Genomic DNA, 15,621 nt, shown 5'->3' with positions numbered 1-15,621 from the left:
GAACTTCGCACTTTAACCCATTTTTTCAATCCATCTAGATGGTTTGCAAATGTCTCTTCTGGAAGGACTCTGTGTCAGGAGGGTCTCATTTCCCTTTCCACTTTCACTGTCGTTCGTGTCCACATCACCGTCCCTGTACTCAGAGGCATCATCGGAGGAGTACTGGCAGAGGTTGAATGTTCATTCAGCGGAGCCAGGTCACTTTCAATCTGTCTGAAGAAGCAGGAGTTTCTTGTAATGGTGCAGGTAGGACTCGCTGCTGTTGCCATGAATCCCTTGATGTGTGTCACTGTCATGGGTTCAGGGTTAAAAGCTGGTGTCTCTTTCGATCTTTGGGATTGGCGCACCAGCACTTGGTCTCCCACGTGAAGGTTGTTGGCCTTTGCTCTCCTTTTACTGACTGCATACTCTTTCATTTTATCCTTGCTTTCTTCGTCGTTCGCTCTAGCTTTGGCATCAATATCCATTGCCACCACCTTGCTGGAATTGTGCGGGAGAGTGGTTCTTACGATGCAACCAAGCATCAATTCTGAGGGGCACACACCAGTGGAGCTGTGTGGGGTGTTGCGATAGTCCCTGAGGAGTGTGCAGACAGCCTGCATGAAGGATGCTCTTGTGACTGAATATATTTGTAGAGTGCGCTTCAGGTTGGCTATGAATCTCTCTACCGTGCCATTTGCCTGAGGCCAGGGAGACGTGACTTTGTGGTGTTGGAATCCTAGATGTTCTGAGAACATTGCGAAGTCATGTCCGCTAAATGGAGGTCCATTATTTGATTTCACAATGGTGGGAATTCCATAATCTGAGAAGATCTTGTCCAGGGCCGGGATGACCACGTGTGCTGCCGTGGATTCAAATGTATTAAATGTATCTCCGGGTACCTGGACATTTCGTCCATGAGGACTAAGAAATATTTTCCATTGGAATGGGGTCCAAACATGTTGAGGGCTACTTCGTCCCAGACCTGCTGGGGCATTGCTGTCATTTTCAGTGGCTCAGGGAAAGTGCGTTGAGCAACTGCTTTACAGGCGATGCATTTTCCTAGCGTCTGTTCCACCTTGACGTCCTTGGTACCACACCTTTGTTCTGAGCTGTCTTTTGGTAGATACTGTCATGAACTACAGAACACGCCCCTTTTGGACTTCATGCTCCTTGTCTCAACGGGGCTTACACTCCTTTGTACTTCCAACATGGCTTACCACTGTGAAACACCTTCCTCGCTCTACACCTTATTTTATTTATTTATTTATTTATTTTATTTATTCGCATTTGTTAAGCGCACATACAGCCCATAGGGCATCGTGGCACTTGTTACAGAGATGACTTGTTATACATACAAAGAAGTCATTACTTAGTTGCAAGAGAGTAGTAAGGAGAAGATAGGAAAGGAAGAGGAGATGGTGTTGTACGACGAGCTAGTTGAACAAGGTGGTTTTCAGTTTTTTTTGGAAGGCAATGAGAGATGTTTCTGCTCTGAGTGTGCTAGGAAGTGCGTTCCATAGCTTCGGTGCAATGTAAGGGAAGCTTATTCCACCTGCTCTGGCTCGTTTGATGCGTGGGACCCTAAGCTGGTTGGTGTGGCATTGTCTGGTTGGTCTAGTGGAGTGCGATCTGACTAGCGTGTCAGACAGGTAGGAAGGAGCAGATAGGTGAATACATTTATGTGCAGTGGTAAGTATTTTGAATGTGATGCGCTCTTTGACAGGTAGCCAGTGTGCTGCCTTTCTGGCTTGCGCGATGTGGTCCCGTTTAGGTATATTGAGGGCTGCTCTTAGTGCATTATTTTGTGTTGTTTGGAGTTTATTGAGATTAGTGATGGAGGTACCAGCCAGTAGTGCATTACAATAATCTATCTTGGCTCCTATGGTGGCTCTTGCAATAGATAAGCAATTATCTTTGGTTAGGAATGGTTTAATGGCATTAATGAGCTTAGTGCTCAGAGCGGAGGCAGAGACAATGGAGTTGACTTGCTTGTCCATGGATAGTGATGCGTCAATGTGGACTCCTAGTGTTTTTACAGAAGGTAGAACTGGGATGACACAATTGTCTATGCAGAAGTTTGTGTAGAGAGGGTCGAGATTCTTGAGAGTGGATTTTTGGCCAAGGATGAGAATTTCGGTCTTGTCACCGTTAAGACATAGGCCATTCGTGGCCATCCATGCTTGGATGGTGGCGTATATATTCTGGAGGGTGGTTGCGTCCTGGAGGTAGTGTCCTGTGAGCGGGAGGAGTACTTGGGTATCGTCAGCGTAGTTGGTGTATGTGATCCCAAGTGCGTCCAATTTGTCAAAGAGAGGTTTGGTGAAAAGATTATAGAGAGTGGGAGCTGTACATGAACCCTGAGGGACTCCATACCTGATGGTGGTAGGCGCTGCGTTGGCTATATTGGAGAACACTTTCATCACTCTGCCTTTGAGGAAAGAGGTAATCCAACCTTGGACGTAGAGTGTTCTATTTATAGACCACGCCTCCCACGGCTCCGTGCGTCTCAATGCTATTGCGAAGTAGCGACCAGACGGGTGCTCCGTTGCTCGCGGTATTGTTTCCCTTGCTTCTTCCAGCCTACCACATTCCTAGTCCCTTTCCTTCCTTTCTTGATTCCTGGACTCGTGTGCTAGTAGCGCACTCTGTTAATTTCCTGGATTCCTGGATCCTTGCATCCCGGAACTTTGAACGCACGCTGGAGTCGGAAGAGACTGGTGCAGCCTTATTCAAGACTCGATTGGTCTGCAAGAAGGCATCGATCAAGGAATCCAGCAAAGATCAAACTCAGGTGAGAAAGGGGGAACTCCTTGACAGATACAATGCCACAGTGTCCTGACTGTGCCATGGCGATTACTCGGTCTTGAAGGTTCTCAGGGATGACAAACCTGTTTTCTTTTAGCAGTAACTCTTCGGGGCACACTGATCGCGTGTGTTTTATCAGGTGGAAGGTCCAGAGATGTTTCTTTTCTGTCTCCGACTGGGCTGTTCCTCTTCTTCTTCCTTGGTGCGATCTTCCCAACATCACACAGTCTTTCATGGTCATGAGATTGACTTGGCGCATGCCGTCCAGTATTTGTGGTATGGTGAGAGACTTGGGCAGCGCATTGCTCACAATGTAGTTGTGGTATCGGTTGGCTTTGACGGATTTGCGTTCTTCTTTGGCTGGCAGTGGATATCTGGACAAGAAATCGGCTGGGTTGCTGTCCTTGCCTGGTCAATGAATTATGGTGAAAGAATATTCTTGCAGGCGGAGTCCCCATCGCGCCGTGCTATGCAGCATTTTGGCTGTGGGTTTTCCATAGATGGTCGTGAGGTCTTGGTGGTTGGTGATGATAGTGAAAGGCCATCCATAAAGGAACAGCTGGTAGTGTTCACACGCCCACACTACTGCAAGACTTTCCTTGTATGGTTGTTAGTATGCACACTCAGTCGTTGACAAGCTTTGGCTAGCATAGGCCACTATGTGGCGTGCAGATGAGGGCGGAGCTCCCGGCTTTACTTGTGCTAGGATGGCCCCTAGACCGACAGGGCTTGCGTCAACTCTTAGCTCAGTTTGTAGGTCTGGATCATAATAGGACATACATGAGGCGGGGTGCAATGCACTTCTTGATTTCTTGGAATGCATCTTTGCAGTCAGTGGTCCACGTAAAATCTTGTCCTTTGCCGGTGAGTAGACAGAGGGGCGTGCTTACAGAGGTATAGTCCTGTATGTAGTTGGTACAATAGCTCACCATGCCCAGGAATGATGGGACGGCCAATATTGACGTTGGCGTGGGTGCTTCTATCCAACCTTGCACTTTGTCTGGGTCGAGTTGCAAGCCAATGTACGAAAATATATGCACAAAGAATTTGAGCTCACACTTGTCTGCATTTAGGGTCAAATTAGCTTCTTAACGTGCCATGCACACTCAACGCAGTGTATTGTCGTGGGCCTCCTGGGTTGCACCAAAAATTAAAATATTGTTGCTGTAGTTAAGGCATTGAGGAATGTATTTGATTATTTGATGAATCTCGTTTTGAAAAATCTCTGCAACGGATTATACCCCGAAACGGAGGCGCTTGTAGCGAAACAGACCTAGGTGTGTGGAGAAAGTGGTTATGTAACAAGAGTCTCAGTGCAATTCAAGTTGGTGATATCCTTTTGTTAAGTCTAATTTAGACAAAACTTTGGCACCATGTAGCGAGTGCATCATATCAGTCCTTCTTGGAGACATCTGCCGATCTCTTTCAATTGCAATATTGGGTGCTCTCATGTCCACGCAGATGTGGATGATTTTGTTGTTTTCTTTTTTGGGAACCGGAACTATTGGTGATACCCAGGATGTGGGTCCCGTTCGTGTTCTATAATGTTCAAATTTAGCAGCATTTGTATTTCATCGTCCACTTGCCTCTGGATGTTTAGTGGTATACCTCTGTAGTTTTGTGCTACCGGTTTGATGTTTGCATTGATATGTAGCTTGATTTGTTTCTCTTCGAGCTTTCTCAGGCATTTGAATAGTGTTGGAACATTTTTACCATCATGTCTTTTGGACTTGTCGTGTAGGCTGACATGATCTGGTACATCATGTGCACCAGCCTCATCTGTATTGCCGTTCTGAAGCTGAGGATGCCGCCTCCTAGTACTTCACCTTTGATCACGTATATTATGACCGTCATCCACTTGTCTTTATATGTGCATGTGGCCTTGAACATTCCTTTGCATTCCAGTGGTGTGTTTGTGCCCTATGGATATATGTCAATGTCAGCGGGCTTCAATGGTTTCTTATTTTCAAAAGACTGGTATGTCTCTTCATTAATTACATTGACTGTGGCTCCTGTGTCAATCAGAAAGTCTCGACTGTTTCAGTTTATCAGTAGCAGCAGTGTCGGGCTGTATTGGGTTGCTGTGTCGTTTTCTATGGCATGTGCATAGCCCCTTTTGCGGTCGCTGCTTGATGACGAGTCATTTTAGCACCCCGGTGAGGCTTCTATGTATCTTATTTTCTGTCTCGTTGATCTCCTCTTTAACTCTTCTGGGGAGTGTGTGTGACGGGTGTCTTCCCTTCTGTCTCTGTGTTGTCTGTCTCTGTGTGACGATTCTCTCTTTCTGCTGCTCGATCGATGTCTGCTGGGGGCGTGTGATCGCCATGCTCTGGAATAGGAGTTTTCTTGCCTTCTGCTTTCCCCTTGACTAGCTGTTTTTTTTAAAAATGTGATGTTTTTGCACACTGATTGGAAGTGGTTTTCACCTCTGCATTTGTCACACTTGTGTCCGACAACTGGGCACAGTTCTATGTGGGGAAAGTTGTATCTGCAGCAATAGCATTTCTTTAATCTTGATTTCTTTCAGACGATCGTACTTGACACAGGGATGTCGGGGAGGCTGTCTGCGTAATCTTAATATTACTCAGGGATTCTGTCTGCATGGACAGTGCCATGTTTGCTCTTGCGAGATGTAGAATTTCCTCCAATGTTCTGGTTTTCTGTAGTAATTTCTTTAGAAAATCAGCCGATTCACAGACAGCAATTGTTTGGGATTTTAAGGCTTAGTCTGTGGAATAACGATCAACATCACAGTATTTTACTCTTTTACGTAACCTCATGACGAATTGGTCCAAAGTTTCCCCTTTTTCTTGCGTGGATGTATGGAATATGTGATGTTCTTGGTCTACGTTCCTCAAAGGTGCGAAATAGTTCAATTAATCAATGATGCCTTGAAATGTGTCATTGAGTTTACTGGCATTTCGAATACAATATCCCTTACGATTGGCCCCGACAAATGCATCAGTATTCCTCTGAGGCGGCGTTCCTCCCTCACCCCCATTGCGTCAATGTAGATATTGAGTTCTTTAATCCAGCTGTTCCACCGGGGTGCCAAACTACTCGTGTCCGAAATATCAAATGGCTGCATTGCAGAGACTCATGTTCCCCTTCCTCTTTGTCCACTGGGTTGCGTGTGGAGGAGCTGGAAGATGGGCTGGAGGAGCTAATGACTGCTTCATTCTCTGACATAATGGCGGTGCACTGCGTGGGGGGCGCTGGGGAAGGGGGGCTAGTTGTGCGCTCTCCCCTTCTGTTCATGGGTCACTGATGGCTGTCCATGGGAGGAAATCCCACGCACGTGTTAGCAGTGTGCTCCAGTCCGCAGTATGCAGTGGTAAGGGCTGGCCGGCACAGTCTGGCCTCCCAGGCAACGTAGTGTGACCTTATGTGTGGGCCACACTTTTTTTGCTGCAACGTTTTGCTTGCAGAGCTGGATGTACCCTATGCTCCGACTGCAGGGAAACATCCTACTTTTCTGGCTCCTGGGGCCTGCTGGGCAATCCGTTCAATCACGTCCAACGTGAGCAGCGTTGGTTTTCAGGTGCGGGTGCCCTCCGCATGCCACAACACCGGTAAGGCAAGGGGCTGGAGGAGGAGGCACCGTGTCGTGCAACAGCTGCCTCTTGATGAGGCTGCACGACGTCGTGGAGAGGCAGGCTCTTGGGATCGACCTGCACAGGCTTGGAGAGTGAGGTCGGAGGCACGTCACCGGTGGGTCCGATATTGAAGCTTTGTCGCCATTGTTATTATATATGCTGGAACGTAATCATACACGGAGCCAAATGGGTCGCAGTGTAACTTCTTTTAATTTTTTACTCTGACTGCCTGAACTTGGTGGTAACCCCGCCCACACACGTGAACGGCTAATGTCCGATCTAGACACTCAGGGGGCACTCAGATCAGCAGTGCGGCAGGACTGTGGTCACACAGAGTCAGCCTGCAGGCCCAACAATGAGACACAGACAGAAGTGACAATCATGGAGTCTGCCGTCGTTCTGGGGCATGAACTGTCTGAGATTCCTTTTATTGACAGGCTGTCATGACAGTCATGACACACATGCTTAAAGGGTCAACACCACACTCCTCCTTTTTCATAACAAAGAAATCAAATACAACATCAATGGACATCAAATAAATCAACAGTCACGAGCAGCAGTACTTGGTCCATTTGGCAACCGTGGGGCAAAACAATAACCACATACATTAGGACTCAGTCAGTTACAAACATTAAAACATACACCGACCACTCTTTACCACTCTTTACATATATTGCGGGTGACAGTCGAAGATGGTGGAATGCTGATGGCATGTTGGCAGTTCTACCACATTTTGAGGGAGACTTTATTCAGCGGGGGGAGGAGAGAAAATTCAACCAAAGGACGACACCATTATCGGTTACTGGAACAATATTGAGCATGCCGACAATCTGCAGGATCAAAGATTCACACATAATTACGGGGACCACTTCAATCACATCAATGACACGCAGGCTCACAGTCTCAAAAGTACATATTTACTGAGTCCTCTTTCAGCATTTGCGGATCTGCAGTGAACCATCCACATCACACTTTTATTGGTCCAGGATAGTTGAGAGTACATTTCAATAGGCCGGCAAAGCCACACCCGGAGACACCAGGGGCCACATCGGCTGTTGTCCCTTAATGGTAGGGTAGGCAGCGAGTGAGACACATGTGGCAGTGTGTCTGGGCTGCATCACGTTCAGGCTGCCCCCAGGCGGGAATGCCTCTGGATGCTGATGGGGCATTGGAGTGGCAGGCAGGGTGGCCAAGGGTCATTCACCCCATCTAGGCCCGGCCGCACAAGCACCCTGCCAGTGGAGGGCCACGTTTAGGTCACCACCGGCATGACAGTAGGTGGGCTTCGGAGAGGCAGCAAGGCTCCCCAGGCAGGTGTCATATCCCTGCGGCGAGGAGGTGGCTGGCCTGTGTGTGGGACATTACACTTGGGCAATCACATTTTCATTAGTCGCATAGATGTAGGAGATCAGATGCTTGCCTGGTGCAGTTTGCCCTCATCGTCCTTGTTCAGGTTTGCTAACAGTCAGTGGTGGTCATTTACTAACACTTGTTGGACACTCTGTGGCACACAGGGGTGCTCCCTGAAATCCCTGCATGCTTATTGGCCCTTTACAGTGGAGGTTTTGCATCTATGTTTTCAGAGGCCTTTGCTTCCCAATTCCCATGTTTATTTTGCATGCTACCAAAACTGACTTCAGTTCTTTTGATCTGCGCCCGCTCATCTTTTAAGATGGGGGTGTAGGCCTCCTTTTCTACCTTAAACTCTGCACTGTACCTCTTTGCAACCTTTGCTTTTTCTGTAGAGGAGCTACCTCGGTACCTCAAGGAGAGAGAGGTGGAACGAAGTTTCACCTGGAAAGGTCTCCGCTCTTTGGCATCCGACTGGCAATCAGGGTAAATCAGAGGCTCATTTAAAGCTGCTGCCGTATTTTGGGTGTGACAAACATAACCACGTGTCACTTATTCCTCTGTTATGGGCTCAGCATCCAGTGGGATGCCCTGCTTTTTTTATGGTGTTCTGAACCTTCATCCACATTCCCTTTGGGCTTTTCACTTACAGAGACAGGAAGATCATAGGTTGACAAAAGGAATTATACACTTAAACGCTTTTTACCATGGATATTTCCAGGGACGTCATTTCACCAAAATGCCAGGAGTAGTGGAAGTGACATCACACGACTCTTGACTTCTAATGACATCACAGGAAGGGATGTCATTTGACCCCACACCGAAGTGACATCACAGGAAGCAATGGAACACGTCCTTTCATCCCTTGACAAAACAGGAAGTTACATCACATAACATTGTTGCTAAGTACACTACGAAAAATATGGTTAAGATATCACTGTAATGTGATATACATTTCATACAAGAATTGATCACCAGCTGCATCGTTAATATCAATGTGTATAGGTCCATATTACTGTGAATGCCAGCAGATGTCCAAGGCTAAATGATAATGATGTGTTATTATATAGCACTTACGTTTTACATAGAACAAATATATATACAATACCACCCAACATGTGTTGCTACTCATTTATCAACCTCAGAAGGATGAAAGGCTGAGTTGGCCTTGCTGGGATTCGAACCTGCAGATCACACACACATCGCAGCAATGAGCGCTCAACCCACTGAGCTACCTTACCGGCTATAGCCGTCTTACTAGCAATAGTAAAATGAGCAATGTCCGAATGTTCTCAAAGTCAGAAAGCAAATTACACTCTGTAGTGGATACCATTAAACTGGTAACTGAGATTTAACAGCAGGCCAGTTCTTCTGCAGGTCTAGTGCAATGTTGCCCACATGTCAAGCCTGTGTGGATCTACTTTTCAGGCTTCAGAGGTTGGCAAAATACATATCATTGGGAGGGTACATAACTGTACTCTGTTAACTTATACATGCAGACAAACATCCTGAACAGCATGCCATGGCGATAGGAAAGATAGACACATTACAGCAAAGCATTCATTGTAGCATAATGAAATCAAGGGCCACTTTATGTGCTATGGTCAAAAATGTCTACACTGTACACAAGCTTTTAGGCACAAGGATATTATCAAGTGACCATGGACACCGAGATGGAATGTCTTGTGATGATCATAACAGAGACAACAGCAGAAAAAAACATGCTATAACTGCAACTTGTGAAAAGCAAAATACAAAGTCTGAAACCTATACTTCTTCTACTCTACATGCGTTTTGGACGTTTTTGTATGCATTGTGAATATGAGGTGTTTAAGAACAGACTCACCCCCTGATGGGTGCCTGAAATAAACCTTTAATGAGTCCTGCAATTATTATATAGAATTCCAGAAAGACAAATTATTTGTTTTTCCTTTTCTTTCTTATTTAGGGTCACTGCTCAAAGTGTTACACTTGTGGAACCCCCTGTTTTTTTATACGAGGCTTGAACAAGAAAGTCAGCCATTCAAGAAACAAGTCACATGGCACTGGCCACAGCCCAGGAGCTTCTATTTTTAAAAGAAATACATATATTTAAAAATAAATGTGTTTAGGGTTAGCAAGGGAGGCCACAGGGGTAGCAAGGCAGATCTCAGGGGTCACAGGTGCGACCACTGGCGACCCCCAAATGAGGTCCCTGGAGATGTCCTTTCATGTTAGAGCTACCAGTCTTTGGTCACTCGCATGCAGAGAACACTGAAAATGTCCTGTGAGTTCCAAGTTCACTGGCGGCATTTTCTCTATTTTCTGGGACGTCGCCCGAATCACTGATTTAATGTAATATTTGAAGAAGAAACAAGTAGAGTTGCTAATTTTACAAAATGGTTTTGCAGGACACTACACATGTGCATAAGAAGCAGCGATGGGCGAGCGGTTCTGTAAGATGTAATTCGTGCCACACTTTACCCCGTTGTCACCCACGTAAGCTGGGACTTCCAATGACCAGTGTGGCAAAAGACATGCAATCCTCCTAATTTGCATATTTAATAACATCATCCGAAGTGACTTCCCAGAATAGGACATTCCAAGAAGTAGCATCATTCTTTGGTACTCGAGAGCATCATGGGAAGTGACGTAACAAGAAGTTGCAATGAATAAGTCATGAGACAACTTTGTGGTGTACAATGTATGGTGGTCACTATTATATGGAGCAATTTGTATTGTCCGCCCGTCCTGGCGGCGCACTTCATTCCACATCATGATGCACACCGCTTGTTACCCGGGGCATGTTGGGGGCAGAGCGTTACAGGACCAGTAGAGCACGGGGAGCGTATAAGGGGACAGGAGCTCCCGTACTGTTCTCCAAAGGGAGATGTAAGGACTCAAGGATTGCAGCTGGTTTATTTATGCAATATGGTTTATTCAACTGGGGTTTTTAAACAGGAAAAATGTCCTCTCAAAGTTCCCTCACTCTCAAGGGTTCCTCCGTTCTCGTTGCCTGGTTGGCGTCCATGTTTGTATTCTCCTATTTATTTGAACTCGGATAGGCCCACCAGTCTTCTTCCTTTTCTTCTATTGTTTGTACCTTCTATAACAACAACAAAACCCACCATTAGCGTCTTCATATAAGTCCTTCCCCTCCTGGTTGTGGGTCCTCCAATCAGCCCGTATTTCCTTGGGAACCCCCCACCCCCAGGCAGAGCCACTGCCTGTAACCTAGCAACAGTCCACCTTGCCCCAGATGCGGGAAACCGCGGCAGGCCCCTGTCATCATAACCTTGGTAATCGTCGGGTCATTGATGTGGATGCCCGTATTGCAGCTAAGGGTGTGTACTCGTTCTTGTCCTCAGCCGAAATGTGTCCTTGTTAGGTAAGATTGTATGCAGTACCCTTTGGGTGCACTACAACAATCCTGACCTCCTGGCAATAGGAACCCAACCTTTGGTATAGGTCTGTACTACACAGGTTGGTAGCGTGTTGAGCAGCCAGGCTTGTCTCAAGAGGGGTCAATGTGAGCTGTAGGGGAGTTACACAGAGATTCACAATGACAAGTATTCAAACAAACACATACACACAAGGTTTCTTGAATAAACAATTATTGATTTATTTATCAGTCAGTTAGAATACGCCTTCTTCAGAAGGAAGCAAGATATAAGCAACACACAAATACACTTCAAAACTACACACTCTTAGTTTCTAAATCAGCAATTTTGGGATGCCCCACAACCACAACCTACACCCTCGGGTGACTTCAATAATTAGGGTGCTGGGGACATTAATATCTTACTGTTGCATTTAGAATACTCTTAGAACTTGGTCAAAGGAAAAGGTTATTAGAACAAATGGAGACCACAAATATTCTTAAGCGGGTAAATACTTTTGGGTCCCCTAAGCAGTAATTCAGTATAACAGGTTAAGCCAAAGTCAATGGGCAAAAGTCTATATGAGCTGAAGCACTTCTGGTAGGTAAGTAAGAAAAGTCTTTGCACAATGTTTTAGAAGTCTTTGAAGAAAAGAAGAATCAATGTAGGACCACAAGCTATTTAGGCGTGTAAGTAGTAAAAGATGCAAGCAACTCTACAGCAAGAGGTAAGTTCTCTAAGACTTTACAGTACCTTTGGATTGAAGAAAAAGTGCAGCAGATGACTCCTGTTCTTGTGCAGCTCTGCAGATCTCCCCATTCCCGGGCCTCAGTCGTGGGGAGAAGAGGGAGGACTTCTGGGTACTCCTGCACTGCAATTGGACGGTCACTGCTCGCAACCAGCAGTCTTCAAACAAGTGGCACTTCAGTGTTTCAGCTCCTCGCGACTACCGCAAATAACAACATCATGGTGTCTGGCTGTCGAGATGGACTTTCCCTGCTTCTGTGGTCCCGCACTGTGTCGAGTGGGCTCAGGCTCGATCAGTCCTGCTTCCTGGGAGTACCGAGGATCTTCCTGGACCCCTTGGCCAACTTAAAAGCGACACACACAATCTGGTGTTCCTCTGCCTGGCTATTCAGTTTCCAGCAGCAACTCCGTGGAAATTCAACCAGCTCCGAGAAGATGTCCAGGTGGCTTACTTTGGAGTTGATTGGTTCCTCCAACTCAAAGGTAGAGGTCGTCCTTGCAGGGGCTTCTCTGTCGATACAAATTTGGAGTTTCAGCACAGCAACAGGGCTTCACCAGGCAAACCAACGGTCCAGGAGTCGCAGCAGGCATCATCTTCAAGTTCTTCTTCGGGTTCCTTCGTCCAGTGGTTGACTCTGCCTTCCAAGCCAAAAGCCTCACCTTTTATTCAGGTTTCTCCCATTCATTCCAGCCTAGCTGTCAGTCACCCAGCAGGGTGGCTGTCCTTGCCGGACAGTCAGCCAGCCAATCACTGCAGAGTGCAATTGGGTCTCCTAGAAGACTAAACACATGGTGTTTCGGGCACCTACCTCACTTCCTGCCCCCACCAGACACCCTGGCGCTAGAAGCGGGCTTCACTTGTGAATCACGCCAAGGGCAAAGCGAACAAAGGGACCAAACCTGGTTTGGCACACAGAGTAAATCTCAAGCAGGACCTTTCCACTAAGAAATGGTGAAAAAAGAAGACCGGGCCATTTTGACAAAAATGTGACCCTTGGGTGCTTTACTGCAGCTGCGAACGCAACCCGCGGTAAATGCACACCACAGTAGTTAAAAGTAAACCACTACCACAAGCCATTCATCGAGGAAAGGGTAACATAAAATTGTTACATGAGAAGCTAGACAAAGGGGATACAATGTAACCCCCCCAGCACCCTATTGTAAGATAGTGTGTGCTGGGTCTAGAAATTTACAGTAGCAAAGTAAAGTCAATTTCACTTTACTGTTCTTGGAAACAGTAGTTATTATCCGAGAAAAAGGTATTTTAAGCCTTTGGGGAAATCTGCAAGACTACTACACTGACGGTGCTGTGTGCTACAATGTAAAACAGATGCCTATGGTGTTTGTCAGACTCCAAAAATCAACAGAAACACAGTGTTCAAATCACATTAAAATACATGAGAGATTGGGAAAAAGGGTCTCACTCTCTCCAAGTAAAAAAATCAAGTCCTCAAAATCCAGCAAAGTTGCTGGGGGTCTCTATGGTGGAGGGAATTAGCACATTTCTGAGAATTCTCCCTAACAGTCCAGAGTCACTGGTTGTAGGGCGCCGCAAGTCCCTCAGGTTAGACCACAGCCATCTACCCTCCGTACAGCGGCAGGATAGGCATAAAAGGGTAGATCCTGTGTGTGTAGGAGTAAGCCTGGGTTGGTCTGGCGTTCGTCGCCGGGATACCACCCCAACTCCAGTCCCGGCTGCGTCTCACACACCCCCATCACAGCACCAAGCCAATCTAGACAGGTGGTCGGGCCACCACCTGAAGCTTAGCCGGTCCATCCAGGGCGAGTAGGTCAAAAGGTTGGAGCGACAGGAACCATCTCAACACCCGTGGTTGGTGTCTTTGTGCCTTGCCAGCCACTGTAGTGGTGCATGGTCCGTGTTAAGTGTGAAATGCCTACCCAGGAGGTAGTAGCGCAAGGTGTCGACAGCCCACTTTATGACTAGGCATTCCTTTTCAATTGTGGAGTATGAAAGTTCATGATTCAGTAGCTTGCAGGTGACAAAACAGACGGGATGAAATCCCCCTTTACATTCCTGTAAAGGGAGAACATTACCCAATCCGCTCCCAGAGGCATCTGCCTGAAGGTAGAAGTGTTTTGGGACATCATAACAGGTTTGGACGCAAAACATTGACAGCTGGGCAATAGCCAATGGTGCTTCTTCTTTATGAGACAGATCAGCCAGCGCCTTGGATTTAAAATTCGGCAATAAAATGGCGATAATAGCCGACAAAGCCCAGGAAGTACAAGGCCTTTGATCAACAGTATTGTAAATACCCAAAAAAACACAATGTGACATATTGCACAATTTTGCACAGATTGCAAAAATGAATCACGCATTTCAGTGTGACAAAGATGAATATGTATGGGTGTCCCAAATAGTCCATTCAGCTATAATGCCCAATGCACACATTTGTAGGGCACCAGTTGCCATGGAGTGCAAAGTAGCACCAGGGGCCAGATTATCGAAACGTTGACATTGGGCAAAGAAATGGAACACATTCAATAAGCACCAATTTTGCAGCTCGTATTGTCTTGGGCAACAATGAAGCAGACTTTTGTTATGTGCTGGCTATGTATACAAAGACATGCAGTAAATCAATGTATTTTTATGCTGTGCAGCAAATAGTCTCAAAACAGTCGGATTCGTTACTGTCATAGTGCAACACGATTGGTGCACAACCTGGTTGCTCCATTCCTTATAAACTAAGAATTAAAACTGGCGCAAAGTGCCTGAGCTGATTTATTAGCAAATGTTAGATACATGAGTCTTTGTTAACAAACTAGACTCTTCTAATCAAGCAGGAGCCAAATAGCTGCAGTTATGTTGATCCCTGCATCCATTTTGAGGACAGGACTTGGAATCTCATGAGGCATGGGAGGAAACCTCCTCACATTGCTAAGGTGACCGACTGTGTCATAAGGCGCTTCCTTAATGGAGCAGGCATTTGCTTAGACGGAAGTCGCGTTATGTCAATATGTTACTCAGTGATCAAACTGCACACACAAAATTACCTACTCGAATAGATGTACTCTTCGAACATGCTGGAATCCAGGATTAAATTCTGCTGTTTGCGGCGTCCGCTTCGCGCACAGGCTCTGCTTGGTGTCTGCACTCGTCGTGTACGTGTCTGGGTGCACTTTGGACTGGAGTGTTCCAGCACTGGGTCCTTATCGGAAAACCTCATGGAGGGTTTACTAGTCATTGATAATGAAGCCATAATTAAAGGACGGTGTGCAGTAAGTTCCTGTAAACGCAGAGTACACCTGAGCAATTTATCCAACCCACCAGGGAATTCCTTCAATCAACTACTTATCCCCACTCTCCACTTACCACTAACTTATTTTGCTTCTATTTTCTAAATAGATCTTAGGAAAACCATTAAGAGCTTCTTAGAGTCAGACCAGCAGGAAAGCCTGCCCCATTGACTGACAAGATATTTGGCTCAACCCACAGTGAGACAACTATCTAAGAGAAAAGCCGTCATTGGTTAGAAGAATTCTCCAATCAGAATCAATGGTGTCCTCTCCTGCCCTCTTATTCGTCAATCTCTATTCTGCTTTGTATCATAAATAGCAGCAGTTGGCAACACGACACTGAGACGTGGTTGGTTTTTGACATTTATTCGCCCTTCTGGTGGTGGGCTGGGCGTGTGGGGGTAGGAGGATGTTTGAAGGTAGGTTATTCGAGGTGGTTTAGATTGCTTCCTGTGCTTGGGGATGTAGAAGGGGTAGTCCCATAAAAAGCAAAGTCACTATTCACATGTAAGGCATTCGACTAC

Source organism: Ambystoma mexicanum, chromosome 2p (assembly GCF_040938575.1).
Source record: "Ambystoma mexicanum isolate Mex_15411 chromosome 2p, UKY_AmexF1_1, whole genome shotgun sequence".
NCBI classification, from domain to species: Eukaryota; Metazoa; Chordata; class Amphibia; order Caudata; family Ambystomatidae; genus Ambystoma; species Ambystoma mexicanum.
Note: the sequence above shows the minus strand (reverse complement) of the source record.